Source organism: Dromiciops gliroides, chromosome 2 (assembly GCF_019393635.1).
Source record: "Dromiciops gliroides isolate mDroGli1 chromosome 2, mDroGli1.pri, whole genome shotgun sequence".
NCBI lineage: Eukaryota > Metazoa > Chordata > Mammalia > Microbiotheria > Microbiotheriidae > Dromiciops > Dromiciops gliroides.
Genome location: NC_057862.1, coordinates 143,186,153 through 143,201,971, shown reverse-complemented (window position 1 = coordinate 143,201,971; position 15,819 = coordinate 143,186,153). Strand labels below are relative to the sequence as shown.

The 15,819-nt window shown below is 36.6% G+C and overlaps 1 protein-coding gene across 6 annotated transcripts in view; it reads left to right on the top strand.

Annotated features, from left to right (window-relative positions):
* RORA (RAR related orphan receptor A) overlaps positions 1–15,819 on the top strand; it is an 890,206-nt gene that overhangs the window by 779,514 nt on the left and 94,873 nt on the right. The window lies entirely within an intron of this gene.

The window sequence follows — 15,819 nt, the reverse complement described above, 5'->3', positions numbered from 1 at the left end:
GCAAGACGAGCTCTGCTGAAAGCTGCGGCGGCTTCTTACCCCCTCCCACCCAAAGTGTAGGTGCCCTCTAGAACTCCTTCCCCTCCTGCCCCGGCTTGCTCCTTTCCTGCCGGGTGGTCTCTGGGTGGCCGCTGCCCTACCGCCTCTTCCCGCTCTAGGCCGGCTCGGCAGCGCTGCCTTCTGCAAGAAAGTTTGCAGTAGCAACTCTCGGCGGAGCGGGGAGAAAGAGGGGTGCAGGTAGGGGAATGGGGGGTGGCTGCGGCAGGTGTCACACCTACTGCGACACCCTTCTGCCCCCCCCCTTCCCAAATCCAGCCTTTGGCTAGGGAGGGGGTGGAGGGGACGGGGAAAGCACTGTGCCACCTGATCCTGACCCAATGCGCTCCCCGTGGCCTAAAAGCTCGACTAGGGGGAGAGGGCACAAGATTAGGGAAGGGGAACGCGGCGCTTTCTTAGAGCGTTTCCAGCTGACCTCATAATTATCACCCCTTAGGTGGAGGGGAAGGGGGAATACCCCGCTCCACTACATTTGCACCCTCTCCCTCCCGCTTACCGTTGTGGACACTTGCTCGGTGGTCAGCCCTCGAGCGAAGTCCCAGCCTGACCCCTCCCCCCCAGCCTAGGTCTGATCCCTCGGGCTCCCAGCGGTCCTGGCCACAGAGATCCGGCACCGCTGGCTGCCCAGGGACAACTAGGCCAGGGGAGGGCGGATTTTCCAGACACTAGGACGGGAAGGAGTTTAGCTAGCCAGTGTGGGCCGAGAGCAAAAGCGCCCGCCAGGACCGGGGAAATGTCCGCTGCCCATTCACCCCTCCGTCTCTCTTTTCCTTCCCCCTTCCACGTTTTAGAAAGCTTTAGAAAGTGACCCAGGGACAGAAGCTAACCAGAGGCCGACTGACACGTAGAGACGCACGCAAACTTTGGGAGCCACTTTATACTGTGTGTTTTCGGATGTTTGTTTAAAAAGAACTTAGCTGCCCACATGATTTCCAGAGGGAGAGGTTGGGGTTAGCATGATTTACGTTGCATAAGGGACAGTAAAGGCAAGACAGATTGCTGCAAACCTTGTCCTCCTTAAGTCGCCTGCCTCTTGCGCCTTGTCTGACCAACATTCAATGTCTTTTAGATGCTGCCAAGGGAGGGGGTGACAAAGGTGACGTTTGCTGTGCCTTTGTCACTGTCTCCAAAGGGGTAAGAAGCCACAGTTTGTCTAGGAAAAGAGAAGTTTTAGTGAGGAAGGAAAAATTTCGTGGTGTGTATTGATAACCTGTGTCAGCGCTGAAGGATATAAGAGCGGTTTTACCTGGTGTTTAGGACACCAAGAACAGAAACGTTGTGAACAGGCTCCTCATGCCGACGTGCTTGTGGTTCTGGTTTTTAGCATCACGGATTCTAGGTTCACATCAATTTCATATGGACAGGCCCTTTAATTATGCACTATCCATTTCCCTCGGATGTTTTAATCTTGCCCCCGTTGATGTGTTCTAGGTTTGATGACTTGGTTAAAGGTTTGCTAGATTTGAGCTTTGTTGCAGTCCCTGAATGAAGGGCACCAATAATAAACATAGGTTTTACTTTTGGATCTCAGAGCTTTGCCTTCCTTAGTAGAGATTGGGTGACATCTTTTAAATTAATTATCAGCAGGTTGAAACTTCTTGAAAAATAAAACGTCCTGCTTTTGATTAAATCTTCCTGTAAGATGTGCAAATTTTACATCTTTTCTCCATGGTTTATAGGAAATGTCTAGCTTGTTTTTTAAATGCAAGCAAATACTAAAAAGAAATTACAAGTGTATATGTTGTCAGTAATGAAAGTCATTCCAGGAATGGAGTTACCAAGGTTACAGAATTATAAGATAGTAAAAGAAAGAAAATCCTTCCCCCCCCCCCCATCAGCCCTTCAGTGTTAGTATTTTCAACTGATAATTAAAAACCTTTGATCATGCAGGTGTAATTTGGCTAATGTATATAATTCTACTATTTTCAGAATAAATTGCTTAATTTTGTAACTATTTTTATTCTTAAAGAGATTTGCTCTATTTTGTGGTGTGAATATCTTCTCATTTCAACATAGTGTTCATTTCACAGGGAAGAGGGACAAGCAGGCTATTTTTTAAAAATGGAATTGCATTTCACTAATCAACTACAGTCTATATTACTTATTTTCTTTTTCTATCAGTATGAAAAGTTTATTTTAACATTTTTATTTGGTTTGGTATATATACTTTTGCTTTTTTATCTCTAGTACAAAGTGACATTCCATATCATAATTGACAAATAGATTCCTGAGAATTACTCCCCCTACCCCAAAGCTTTTGCCTACACATTTGTCTTGGAGTGACCTCTGGCTGCCACAAAATGATAGATTCATAGTATTGTGCTCTGAGAGAAGTAGATCAGAGGCCCTGGGAATGCAATTTTTCTATAAGCTTAGTTGCACAAGGGAGAAATAGAATATATCCAGGTAATTAGTATATTTTATTTTTTCCTGATCTTGTAACATTCTGGGTTTTAAAGAGATCATCTCACTTCAGTGTAAATTTGCACCAGTGAAGAGTAGTGTGTCTGAAAATAAGGAATGTCATAAATGTTTCTGTATTGGATTTAAGGGGGGAAACACTGGCATGGAATCATATTAAACACTTCCTACTGCCCTTCAGTTTGAATTCTTCAAATTGGTTCCGTATGTTAGAGATTATATGTAATCAGTTTTCGTACAAAAAACTGAAATGTTCTTTATATCATCGCTTTTTGTAGTATATGTATAAGAGAAAAATGAGAAATCATAGAAGAGAAACACTCTTTGTTGACTGATTCACTTTTATTTTAAAAATATCATTAAACAAATCCTTCTGAACCTAAGGAAGAAAATCCTTCCTCTGTGTTAGTTGTCAAATGAGTTTAGGCTTAAAGTGATTTTATACTTCGAGGTAATAAATCTTCATTTGAGCAAATTTATATCCTCATCTTTCAGTTTTGTTTTTGTTTATTAAATTACCAATGCAATTCTAATCCCATTTGGATTGTTTCTAAGGCAAACTGAAATATCGAAGCATAGCATTTACAATCAGGGGATAACTTGTCCTGCACATCAGAAAAATTCATTGATAAAATGTCATGCCATAGTCTGGTATTTAAAGGAAATGGGGTATATATATATTCACCCACAACGCATCATATTCCTTTGCTTAATGGGTCTCCTTAACTCAACCAAATGCAGATGGAAGTTTAGGAGTGATGAGTACAGTCAAAGGAAATAAATGTACCATCATAAAGGTGCTTTTTTTTTTTAAGCCTGAACCATTCCTGTACAAATACAGGTTGGTTACCTTACCATCTTAAGTATGCTTTATAGTTTAATGATTCATGGCATTTTCATCTCTAAGTGTGGTCTTATATTTTTAGAGCCTTTGAATTCCCACAGTCATTTGGTAAGAACATTGGTGTCATCATCTTAGACATCACTAGCAGGGACTTCTTGGTTGGGTTGGCTGACCTTTGAAAATGTAGGGTTGAAAGAGGGTGAAGGTTGCATCTCCAGCCCAGGATGGCTAATGCTGTCACTCACTACAAGGCTGAGTGTTCAGCCTTGAGTTCAAAGGAGGAAAAGAAATGGCCACTTTTTAAAAGAATGTAGCAACTGGGATCATCTTGTTCTGACATTTTTCTGTTTTCAGTCTGTGGCAAAAGTAAAAGATGTTTGTCCAATGCAAGTTCTACAAGAGTTTGAAAATGAAACATGATTTTTAAATAACTGCTTCTTTTTGAACATATTTTACAGGGCACCAAGCCCTCCTCCAGAAAGCTTCATACTCAAGGATATCATAATACAATTTTCACTCATATAGGACTGCCAATAAATGATTTCTCCAGAGTTGTCCCGCTTTTGAGGAAGACTAGAATCATCCTTTCATTTTTACGATGATTATTTCGTATGAGACAGTGCTTCAAATCTTGTCATTTAGGCCCGATAAAGTACTTTAGATTAAAAAAGCAAATACTTTGTGCAAATTTTCCATATCCAAAATAGATATTGGTACATGATTGATTTATTCTTAGTATCCTGCTTTCCCTGTGAGAAGCTATATGGTAAAATTAATGAAATAAATATTTAACTGAAAAGGCTTGTGTGTGAACGGTACTACTCAACTTCAAAATCTACTCTCTACAAGATATCAGCTCATTTAAAGCTTTAAAAAGAAGCAGGCAAATAAATTTAAAATACTTGTCCTATAGGAGGATCTGCAAAAGGATGTTTAGTTTTTGCCCATTTTTATGGAAGGTTAGGTTCAGTTTTCCTGTATTTGAGGAGTTTTTAAAATGTCTTTCATGATGCTTTTAGGATCAGTAAAAGTTCCTTTGTGCAAGAAATTCAATAAAAGTATATCATTGTAGGAAAATTATTCTAGCAACGTACATTTTACTTTTGTTAGTTATTTACTAGTGAAAATGAAATATGATTTAACTGCAGAAATACTTTTAAATTTTAGTAGTACGACAGATTGTGTAGCAATAAATAGCACCAAAAATTTCATGTTCTTTCCACATAATAATTGTCTTTTGTGTGTATTTATGGTGTGTGGCAGATGGAAAGCCACTGGTACCTGAGCTGTAGATTGAAGTATCATGCTAAAAGTCTGGCTGTAAACTTACCCTCATTAGAGGATGATTTCCAAACTGTGTTTCTTACATGATTTAACCCCTCATCTCCATTGCCATCATCCTTGTAGTCTTTTGAGTCAGGCAATGAGATTCATAGTGAGAATTTTTGAATCTCTCATTATCAACTATAACATTATATGACATATTCTTTGTACCAGCTTTATAGAGAGGTAAAAACAGAGGAAAGATATTTTAACGTGTAACAACACAGTATGATGGGAAATGGGCAAAATTGAGGGAAATTGACCAGTGATCATGTTTCTGATAAAATGTGAGAACTAGAAGTTGTCATATTTTGATGTAGTTAACTTGGAAAACTTTAAAATATCCAGCTGTTCTTGGCAAGGAAAGAGTATATGTTAAATTAATGCTATATACTTATTCTGGGTTTCATTTTTTATCTTTGGTCTGTTTCTGAATGTACTAGGTATATCATAAATGGAAGGCAAATAACATTTGTTATTTATTTGAAAAATACCTTCAACTTTATATTTTTCAAATGTCCTGGTTTGATCTTTAACAGTAATCCTATGACAGTGACAGTGACAGGAAAGGTAATATTATTTCTTCCATCTCCTAATTTTTTTAAACAGAAAAGGCAACTGAGGCTCAGCTATTTGCCAAATGTCAAATAGCTAATAAGTATTACAGTATGATGAAAACCCAGGTCTTCTGACTCCTGATCCAGCTAGCTTTCCTTTTAATATTTTCCTTTCTGAAAGGCAAGATGATTTGAGATGTGATATGTGAATTTATATAGAGATATCGGAATTCTTCACTGCAGTTTATGGGAGAGAAGAGAAGAGGAGATTCAATTAATTAATGCTCTTCTGAATCTAATATATTTAAATTACTATTTAAAAATTATTCTATTTAAAAGGAGTTATTCTATCTGCCTACTGTTAGACATGTTCCTTTATGATTTTTATTAAGTCCTCTTCTGATATAAGAGGATCAAAGTGAGTATCATTAACCTTGCATGAGATTATTTGGAAGGTTGTAACTCAGATGATCTGTTCCAACACTTAATCTTTAGAAAGGGCTAGTCATTAATGAAGCAATTGGACTATGGCCCCATTTATTTAGTGCAAGAGGAGTATTCACAAACTCATATTCTAGTTTTAATATGCTTTTTTAGTAGATAAACTTGGAGATGTAATGTTCCTGACTTTTGGCATGTTTTCCTACCCGCCCCCCCCCCCATCCCCACCCCACTATGAGTGATAGCTAAGGGAGAATCCTTGTAAACATATTCAGAAGAGACCTTTTTGAACAGGGCCTGAAGGAGGAACCTCTAAATAGACTAGATGATCAAAAGCCTCCTCCTCATGACATAAGCCAGTTCTATTCACAAACATTACTTAAGTGCCCACTGTGTACAGAGCCTGGTACAAGGGATATGAAGGGAGATGGAACATTTCATTTGTGCTCATTGGACTTGTATTATAACATGGAAGGGCTAGGTCATAGGGAGAGGAAAGAATAATAAAAGTTGTTTAAAATTTCTAATATAATTTTTCCCCTAAACTTTCAAGACTGCCCTGTTTGAAAGCACTTAAATTAGAATATTTTCCAATCCCATCTTAAGTTATACCATGTCTTTGCCCCTTACTGTGCCTGTCTAAAAGATGTTAGTCGTTTCCTTATTGAAAATTAATGTTTCCCATCAGTCTGAAATTAATTGTTGTAAACTTGGATAAATCAAAGATAAATACTCAACCTAATTAAAAGTGCATAGGAAGAAAGAGCTTGAATGTGATGGCTTTCCACACAATTCTGTGCCAGCTCTGAGTCAAGGATGCCCTCTAGTGGCTTCAGGCTCATGAAGGATAAAAACCATATTATTGCCAATGGAATTATTTTCCAAGTTGCAATAGTGTGCCCTGCATCTCCCATCACAGATAGGTTTCAGAATTATGCATGTTAACCAGCCGCACAATTGTTTAGAAAAATCAGATGCAAGAAAAGTACTCCTTTGGAGGAAATGGGAAGCTTAGCAGTCACCTTTGATTTTTAAAAATAAATTGAAGTTAAAGGAAGTGATGGGTTTCTATATTTCACTCTTCTTGACTGTATTGCAGGAATAACTATGGTTTTGTGCTTTGGGGGCGGGGAACAACCAGTTATAGATTTCTGCCTGAGAAGAGCAGAGGATCATAAATTTAGAGCTAGAAGAAAACTTGGAGGTGACCCCATTCAACCCCTTCATTTTACAGATAAGAAAATTGAGGTCCACAGAAATTATATAACTTAACCAAGGCCATCCAGGTAGTCGTAAACCCAAGACCACTGAATTACACTGCCTTGCCTATGTTATATTTTCCCAAGTTTTAACCTAAATTTTAAAAAAATATAGCTTCTAGCCTTATCTAATTGACTTAATGTTGTCTTAGTGCTTTCATTCCTTAAATCTATAGACTTTTTTTTAACTAAAAAAGATGGGGAAATAACTGAAAGACATAAATTAAAACAACTTAAACCCTAAAACTGTCAGAGACATCTCTTCTTGTCAAAAAAAATGTAAAAAATTTACTTGGTGCATTTAAGTATATTTAACTTAGTTGATAAATATAGTTTGTATTCTTGATTTAAGCTCACTTCCAAGTGCTGTGAGAAATACAATAATAGATACTTAGGTAGAAATGTATTCATAATTGGTTTTCATTATCCGTAGAATAAATAATGGGATTTAACAAGCATTTGATATTAAGTTGTACAATGACATATGGAAAAACAGAATATAGTTTAACTCTTCTGTTGCAATCCAGATAAAAACTTTTACTTTCTGTTTCTTTAAACATACAGTGCAGTTTACTGTCATTGTTACTTTAAAAAAAACTTTTTAAATTCAAATGTTTCAGTGAATTTTATGCTGCCATTGGGCTCCTAATTTGGACTCAAGTAACAATCGTTGTTCTCAGACTTGTGTATATAAGCAGAGTTTGTTTCTTGTTTGCAGTTACTTTAGAAGCTTTATGTCAGACAGATCATCTATAAGGATTTCACAGAACAGGAGTTCAGTTCCTAATGGATTCCCCCTCTGATTAAAAGAAGAGTGCCCTATGTGAAATAAATAATCTTCAAAACAATCATCATCTTCTGTGACATTTATTTTTAAGATTATGCAGTAAAGAATAAGTCTATGTAAATGTATGAATCAGACTATAACATTTTTTCAAGCTGTATTTTTCATTAATGTTCTGCTATTTCAAGGGCTCTTAGCCTTTTTTTATGTGATAAACCTCTTTGGCAGCCTGGAGAAGCCTGTGTACCCCTTCTTAGAACGTCAGTCATTTTCCAGTCATGTCCGACTTTTCATGACCCTATTTTTGGCTCTCTTGGCAAAGATACTGGAGGGGTTTGTCATTTCCTTCTCCAGCTCATTTTACAGATGAGGAAACTGAGGCAAAAAGGGTTACGTGACATGCTCAGGGTCACCCAGCTAGTAAGTGTCTGAGGCCAGAATTGAACTCAGGAAGATGTTTTCCTGACTCCAGGCCCAGCACTCTATCCACTGTGCCACTTAGCTGCCCCCTTCTCAGAATAATGGCCTTAAATTCATAAAGTAAAATAAATATATGGTTACTAAGAAAATAAATTATATTGAAATATAATTATAAAAATATATGTTTTAAAAATAAGTTAATGGAATCCTAAGTTAAGAACTTAAGTGCTATATGAGAAGTATTAGCTTGTACCCTCATCTCAGGATTTGAAACATGCAGTGGGAAATTGAATTAAACTGAACCAGTTTTCAGTTACTATATCAAGAGTTTTGTAGATTCTGTCAAGTGTCATTTAAACTAGAATAGAATACTTAGGAATTCTAACAGGAAAAAAATTAAAGGTTGATATAGTTAAGAATAAGATAGTACTTTCATTTGTGGAGGTTGCTGAGCATTGTTTGCTTCAAAGGAAAAATGCAAGAAATAGGTTAGATTCAAGACACTGAATTAAACACAAATTTCCCTTATTGAATTCATGTAATATTCATATAAGTATGGTAATATTATTGAGTAAAAACAGTTTCTCTATGTCAACTTTAAACCATTATATTGATTTTCCAGTATGTTTGGTGCCTACTTGAGTTAAAGTTCATTTGGCTTGTTGTCGATTAGAGTACAAATGAGAATGGGCAAAAGGGAAATCATACCTGAGAGGCCCAGAAGACCACTTTTGTGGTTCATAGCTTATATTTGTGGTCCCTTTGTAAGGATTTGTTCCTATCTATACTATGAAGCAGTTTGCTTTGCCTATGAACTGTGCTTCTATGTGTGCTATGAATTTCATAAATCTTAACCTTGTTATTCTGTCGACACTAAATAATATATGTGATTGTTCCCTAGAAGTTAGAAATTCTGACTCTTGGGGAAACCATTAATATTTTTCCCATATTCAGCAACAAACAAAAATTTGATGCCATGGTAGTGTGGTATAGTTAGAATACTAGATTAGGAAACAAAGACTTTGGGTTTAGTTTTACAATTAGTTAGTTGTATAACCATGGTCAAATTGCTTAATTCCACTGGACCTCAGTTTCTTCCTTTGTAAAATGAAAGGATTAGGTCTGATGATTTCTAGGATTTCTTCATTTTTCATATTCTGATTCCATACAAACCCAATCCTGATACTGGATGATGCTGCAAGCCTCTGGTAGAGTAGTAATTTGTTTTGGGTTTTTTTGGTTCAAGACTTGTTCAAATTTTCTTTCTTTTTTATCCTTCCCTGCCCCAGATACCAAAAAAGTTGAGTCAAATAGTACCTAATCAGCTACTGGTTTTCAATTTTATAATAGATTTTTAAAAATAGATCTTTAGAATCACTTTGTAACCTACTCAGCTAGATTAAGTATAGTAATACTAAAGGTTTCCAGACTGGGTTCTTATATTTGACACCTGTATATTGACTATCAAATTTTAGTCCCAAAACATTTTTTAAAAATTTTGATGGTTGAATTAAAACTCCCAAAATGTACTTAAATTGAAATTCAATTTAATAAGCATTCATTGAATATTTACTCTGTGCCAGGCACTATGCTGGATTCTGTGGATCTAAAGAAAAAAATAAAACTTGTTACCTTCAAGGAGGTTACACTCTCCAAGAGGGAAATAAATAAGAATTTTAACACTGCTTTCATCATCACATCACTAATCTACAACATTTATTTTATTCCTACAGAAACCCAAGAGATGGAACCTCTTTGGGCATTCGATTCTCAATTTCTTAACAAGCAAAACATGGCTTTTTTCTCAATTTGTAAAAGAAAAGTAACATCTAGATTTTCTTATGACACTAATATTATATTTCCTCACTTTAGAACTGATGGTACAAAACTCTTGGTTTATCTTAAAACTTTTTTTAATCGCAGGTAGACATAAACAAGAGTTGCAAGAAGTCAGCAATGTCAACTTGTATTTTTCTTTTATGGAGGTTCTGCCAAAAGTATTTCCTGTTGTCCAGTAGTACCAGAAACTAGTCAATGAGCCTGAAAAGTGAAGCCTATCGGGAGATACTATGCTGCTCATGATAACAAGAACATTAAAAATTAACACATTCCATGTTTAAAAATAGAGGCATCCACTTGAGAACTTGTACATACATAATGCACATACATGAATGCATTGTAAGTAGGTAGGGACTTACCGACCTACCAGCTCTCTCCAAGCACATTGAAAAAAAATTGTCTGACTTAAGTTGTGCCAATACCAGCAAGTATTTTCTAATTATGATATTGTTTGGAGAAATATTTTCAAGAGTAAATGTTTGTTTCATAGGCAAACAATTTCAAGCTGAAGTGTTGGGTTTCAGCCATTGTTGCAAAACAAATGAAGTTATTTGAAATCTGTTAGGACTTCCTAAAATTTTGTGAATATTCTCACAAGTCTATTGTCAGTCAGTCAACAAGTACTTATTAAGCACCTAGTATATACCAGGCATTATGCTAAGGCCTGGGGATACCGAGATTGGCCAAAATGCAGGTGCTCACTTATGAAGGTAGAAACATACAAAAAACTATATACATACAGGGTAAATGGAAGGTAATCTCTGAGGAGGCAGTGCGGGTAGGGGGAGACTAGGAAAGGTTACTTGTAGATGGTGGGATTTGAGCTGTTTTGCTTGTACCCTGTATTCACATTCTTTCTGAGGTGGGGCTAGTAATTCTCCTGTGGACATCAATGTTTCCTTAGCAGAAATACAGGTTAACCTATGTTTAGACAATAAGATGGTTTGGGTGTTTTCAAAATGTTTTATTTGCAAAAATATTTTCATTAAGGCTATTTTCTTCTTCTTCTTCTTCTTCTTCTTCTTCTTCTTCTTCTTCTTCTTCTTCTTCTTCTTCTTCTTCTTTTTAGGCAATGGGGGTTAAGTGACCTGCCCACGGTCACACAGCTAGTAAGTGTCAAGTGTCTGAGGCTGGATCCGAACTCAGGCACTCCCGAATCCTGGGCCAGTGCTCTAACCACTTCGCCATCTAGCTGCCCCCCCCCCCCAAGGCTATTTTCTTCTTAAAAAGAAAATGGTTGGAAACCAGTGTAGATGTTACCTAAAGGTGTTTAGCAAAAATTCAGTTGTTTTAATTGTATTTTGAGTATATCATTATTCTATAAGGGTAGTGTGGTAATCAGTAAGAATCTGAAAACATGTATTTAGAGGTTGATGCTTGTAAAAGAGGTACCATAATGAAACACGGGTGTTCAGATGTAAAAATTGACTGACAGCTCTCCTTGTAGGCATGCTAGTAACAATAAAGTCTCAAAGTTCAACATCAAAGAGATCCCAGCTTATTTTTCAACTGAGTTACACATCAAAGAGCAAGAACGAGACAAAAGAAACTGTATTGAGATACATGGCTGCTTTATAGCTAGATCCCCATGGAATCAGAGACAACTCCTTTTATAAATGCAAAATAATTTTCACACATCATCTTCATTGCATAATTGACCAGGAGCAGGAAAATGGAGTAAACCAGAGCTCCCATGGCTCACTATCAAAATTTTGTTTGATTAAGAAAAAACAGAAATATCTGATTTTCTTGAATTACTCTGTGGCATTGCCAATTGCAATCTAAACTAATGCAATATAGGGAGAAATGCACCTAGAAAATGTGTGTTTATGTGGAAAGCACATTAGGTACAAATGGACTTTTCCTGGTTATACATGTTATCCTAGGTTTCCAGTGTATGGAAATTGAGCTTGTTTGGTTTTTCCTCCTCCCTCTCCTCCTTTGTGGGTGGACTTTTGCTGAATCAGGCTTAATAGGTGTGTGGGTGCATGATAAAGAAGTTTAGACCTGCTGTACCAGCTCCTAAATTAATCACTATCTGAGCTCTAGTACTCATTATAAGTATCTCAATGCCACATGTAGAAGAGAAGGATTGTCTTATGGTTTGGCTTTCTTCTTTCTTCCTTGGTATTAGATCATGAATAATGTAAACCAAGAGATATTATAGGTAATTGAAAACAGTCTACTGTTGTTTTTGTGGATCAACATTTGACATTTGAAGTTCACTGTAGTATGCTCTTGAATAGTTATGATTTTCTATGAAATGATTAATAAATGCAAAGCTGATGTTTAATGATGTTGGAGAGAGCTAATAAATAGTTATATCATTCATTAATAGATGGGATACTATCCTGGGAAAAGGTAACAGTAGTAAACAAAGTAAGAAAATTAATTATTAGCAACTTGGAAAGTAAGAAGTTAACTATTGGAGTTTATATAGAAATCGTAAGATATCTTCGAGGGTGATTAATGAACATATAACTGAATTAGAACACATGGTTATTTTCCAGGATCATTTATTCTAAGGGCTATCATAAAAGAACCCCAAAAGAAAAAGATACCAAGGAGTTGATGATAATGATAAAGCCTGGTGCTTAGCACAGTACCTAGTACATGGCAGAGTCTCAATAAATGTTTATTGATTGATTGATTAAGGAATGTTGATTGTAAGGTGATTGATTTTTTCAGCCCCTGGGGAGTGTCTTAAAACGATCTACTGAGTTGTAGAGGAGCTGTAGTGGTATAGGACATATCTTCACCAACTCACAGGCCCTTGAAATATTAAAATACATCCATGTTATTAATTTATCCAGTAGCTTTTTAGAGTATATTTATTAGGAAGGAACAAATGATGGTTAAATGAACAACAAAGTATTAAAAAACAAAAACAAAAAAAACCAAACAAACAAGGGGGCGGCTAGATAGCACAGTGGATAAAGCAGGGGTCCTGGATTCAGGAGTACCTGAGTTCAAATCCAGCCTCGGACACTTGACACTTACTAGCTGTGTGACCCTGGGCAAGTCACTTAACCCCCATTGCCCTGCAAAAAAAAAAAAAGTATTAAACTACAATTAATTTTCCCTTTCCTAAAAAATTAATTTATACTGAACTGCCATTGTAGAATGCCCCCCTTTTGTGGGGGTGGGGTGGGGAGACAGGAATAAATTTAATCTTCTTTTCTTCAGCTACCTGAGGGCACAAACACTGAGCAGATTACTAAAGTGTTTAGATTTATCAAGGCACCTGTTATATATGGCTTACTCTAGGGAAGTGTTTAGAAAGCTTATTTGATTTTGTGGCAATACATAAAGTAACAACCGAAGACAGAAAACAGAATAATAGCCTGATAAATCAGATTATCTATAATTTACATGATAAATTGAAACTTTTTAAAAAAGCCCTTGTGATTCTGAAGGGGGAGAATAGTCATTTTATTTCAATTTTCTTATTCTTTAGAGGGAGTAGATTTTGAGGACTGGCTCATTGTTGCTGGTATGTTTTTGAGGATTTTTTTCCTTCTCTTTGTAGAGACTAGAGTATAATATCAAAGCATGATTTACAAAGGCTTTGTGATTTGGTCAGGAATCTTCTACAAATAGTTTTTTCTATCCTTTCTTGTTCAAAAGAGTGGTAGACCAAGCCAACAGGGAAGAATCCCCTTTGGCGATGACTTCTATCCTGTAAAAAATATCCTACAGAGTAGCAGAATTTCTAGAACTGTCCCATTTCCTTTTTCAGGTTAAAACTGTTGCCACTAATCCAGTATTTATTATGAACCTACTATGTGCCAGGCAATAATGGTGATTTTTATTGTGTGGATCATTAAATGGGCCCAGTGATTCTAAAAGATCTGTGCCCTTTTATTTGGTTTGTATCACTTTCCATAATCCCCAGTCACACAGGGAGATGGCCCTAAGCATTCCTCTCCTTGACCCCAGATTGGAACTTCAACAAATAATAATGAAAAAGACCCAGTTTAGATGAGAAGGACAAATGCCAAGGGCTAGATTACTTTGGACCACCTTCAATTTATACTAGCTGTTTGACAAACTCATTTTTATTAGAATTATTAAATGTATTAAAGGTCTATACCTTCCTGTGTTGAGGGTTGTTACAAAAAATAAATTGTGGTGGGGAAACATGGTCTATTTAAGACAATGTAATAGTCACTTTCCTTAGCATTCAGCAATCAGGCATTTGTCTTCCTACTTCACATCCTTTTCATTAGCATCAAATATCAACATCAACTAAGACGGAAAACTATAGACCATAAGTTGCTTCTTTTGTTCTATCAAAATGCTTAACTGAGCAAACCAATTTGGTATATCTTAGTTTACCAGGATCTTTTCCCCCTAGTTCTTACAACAAATAAGGAAATCACTGTGGCCCAAGTCAGTCAGTACAATTGAATCCTGGGGTATCTGGTTCTCGACACTTTTTTATTTGCTAATCAAAAATAGGTTGAAATAAATAATGTATAAATATTACTTTTCGATGGTACAGAGCCTAACAAGTAAAGTAGCCAACCATGAGTCCCATTTCATTTCTTCGGTTGATATAACAATATTTGTGACTTTTTGCTGGAATAAAATCTCAAAGTTCTAAAACCCTTTTGATGCCAGGGAATTGGAATTTAGGGAAGTAAACAATGTTGTGTTGTGGGAAGACAGCTGGACATGGAGTCAGTAAACCTGGCTTTGAATATGTACTTTGCCTTTTAGAAGCCTTAGGATCTTGATTGAGACAGGTAGCTAAGTGGGTAGAGTGCTGGGGCTTGGAGTCATGAAGAACTGAATTCACATATTGCCTCATCTATTTGTCAGCTCTATGACACACTCAGCCAGTTAATGTAACTTTTCTTGGCCTCAGTTTCCTCATCTGTAAAATGAGGATAGTAATAGTAAGTACCTAACAGTTCTTCTAAGGATCAAATGAGATAATATATTCAGAAGCACTTCACAAACTTTAAAGCACTATTAGCATTATCCAGTCTTAGTTTCCTCATCTGTAAAATAGAAATTTAAACTACTACTTCCCACTTAACAGAGTTATTGTGAAAATCAAATAAGATGGTGTCCATGTTAAGTGATCATATAAATTTAATTTTAAAACTGCCTAAATGCGGGGCAGCTAGGTGGCGCAGTGGATAAAGCACTGGCCCTGGATTTAGGAGGAACTGAGTTCAAATCTGGCCTTAGACCCTTGACACTTCCTAGCTGTGTGACTCTGGGCAAGTCACTTAACCCCAATTGCCTCACCAAAAAAACCCCAAAACCCCCCCACAAATTAAAAAAAACTGCCCAAATGTAATGTACTTCATACTTCTTTTAGATGATTAGATAAATTAAAAAATGCTACTTTATAAAAAGTAAGTATTCATCTCAAGTTAAGCACACAACACACCCCCTTGTCATTAATTTAAAAGTTAGAGATGTTTTTAAAGACAGGAAAATTTCAAGCTTCAAAATGGAACTGAGAAAATGCTGCATTTTGCAAATGTAAGCAGAGGAAGTAAGGAAGGTTCCCAGCACATTGGGTAGGCTCCTTGTGGTGAATTTATGGGAAGACATGCACAAGACATATTTAAACAGTGGCGGACTGGTTGTGGTCTACATCATGGGAAGAAATACCCACATTCATAAAATCACAGATCTATTTGAATAAATCAACCAAAGAGACTTCAACTCTTGGTAGTTGGGAGAAGATTGTAAAATTGGCCCTGAAGATAATACTAAAAAGCAGCTGAAGTCAGTTAATTGCAATGACCAATTTTGGTCCAAGAGAACAGATGATGAACACATATACCTCCTTTGCATGGAATTATGGGTGGAGCATACTACATACCCTCTAAGTTCCTTGGGGGCAGGGTCTGT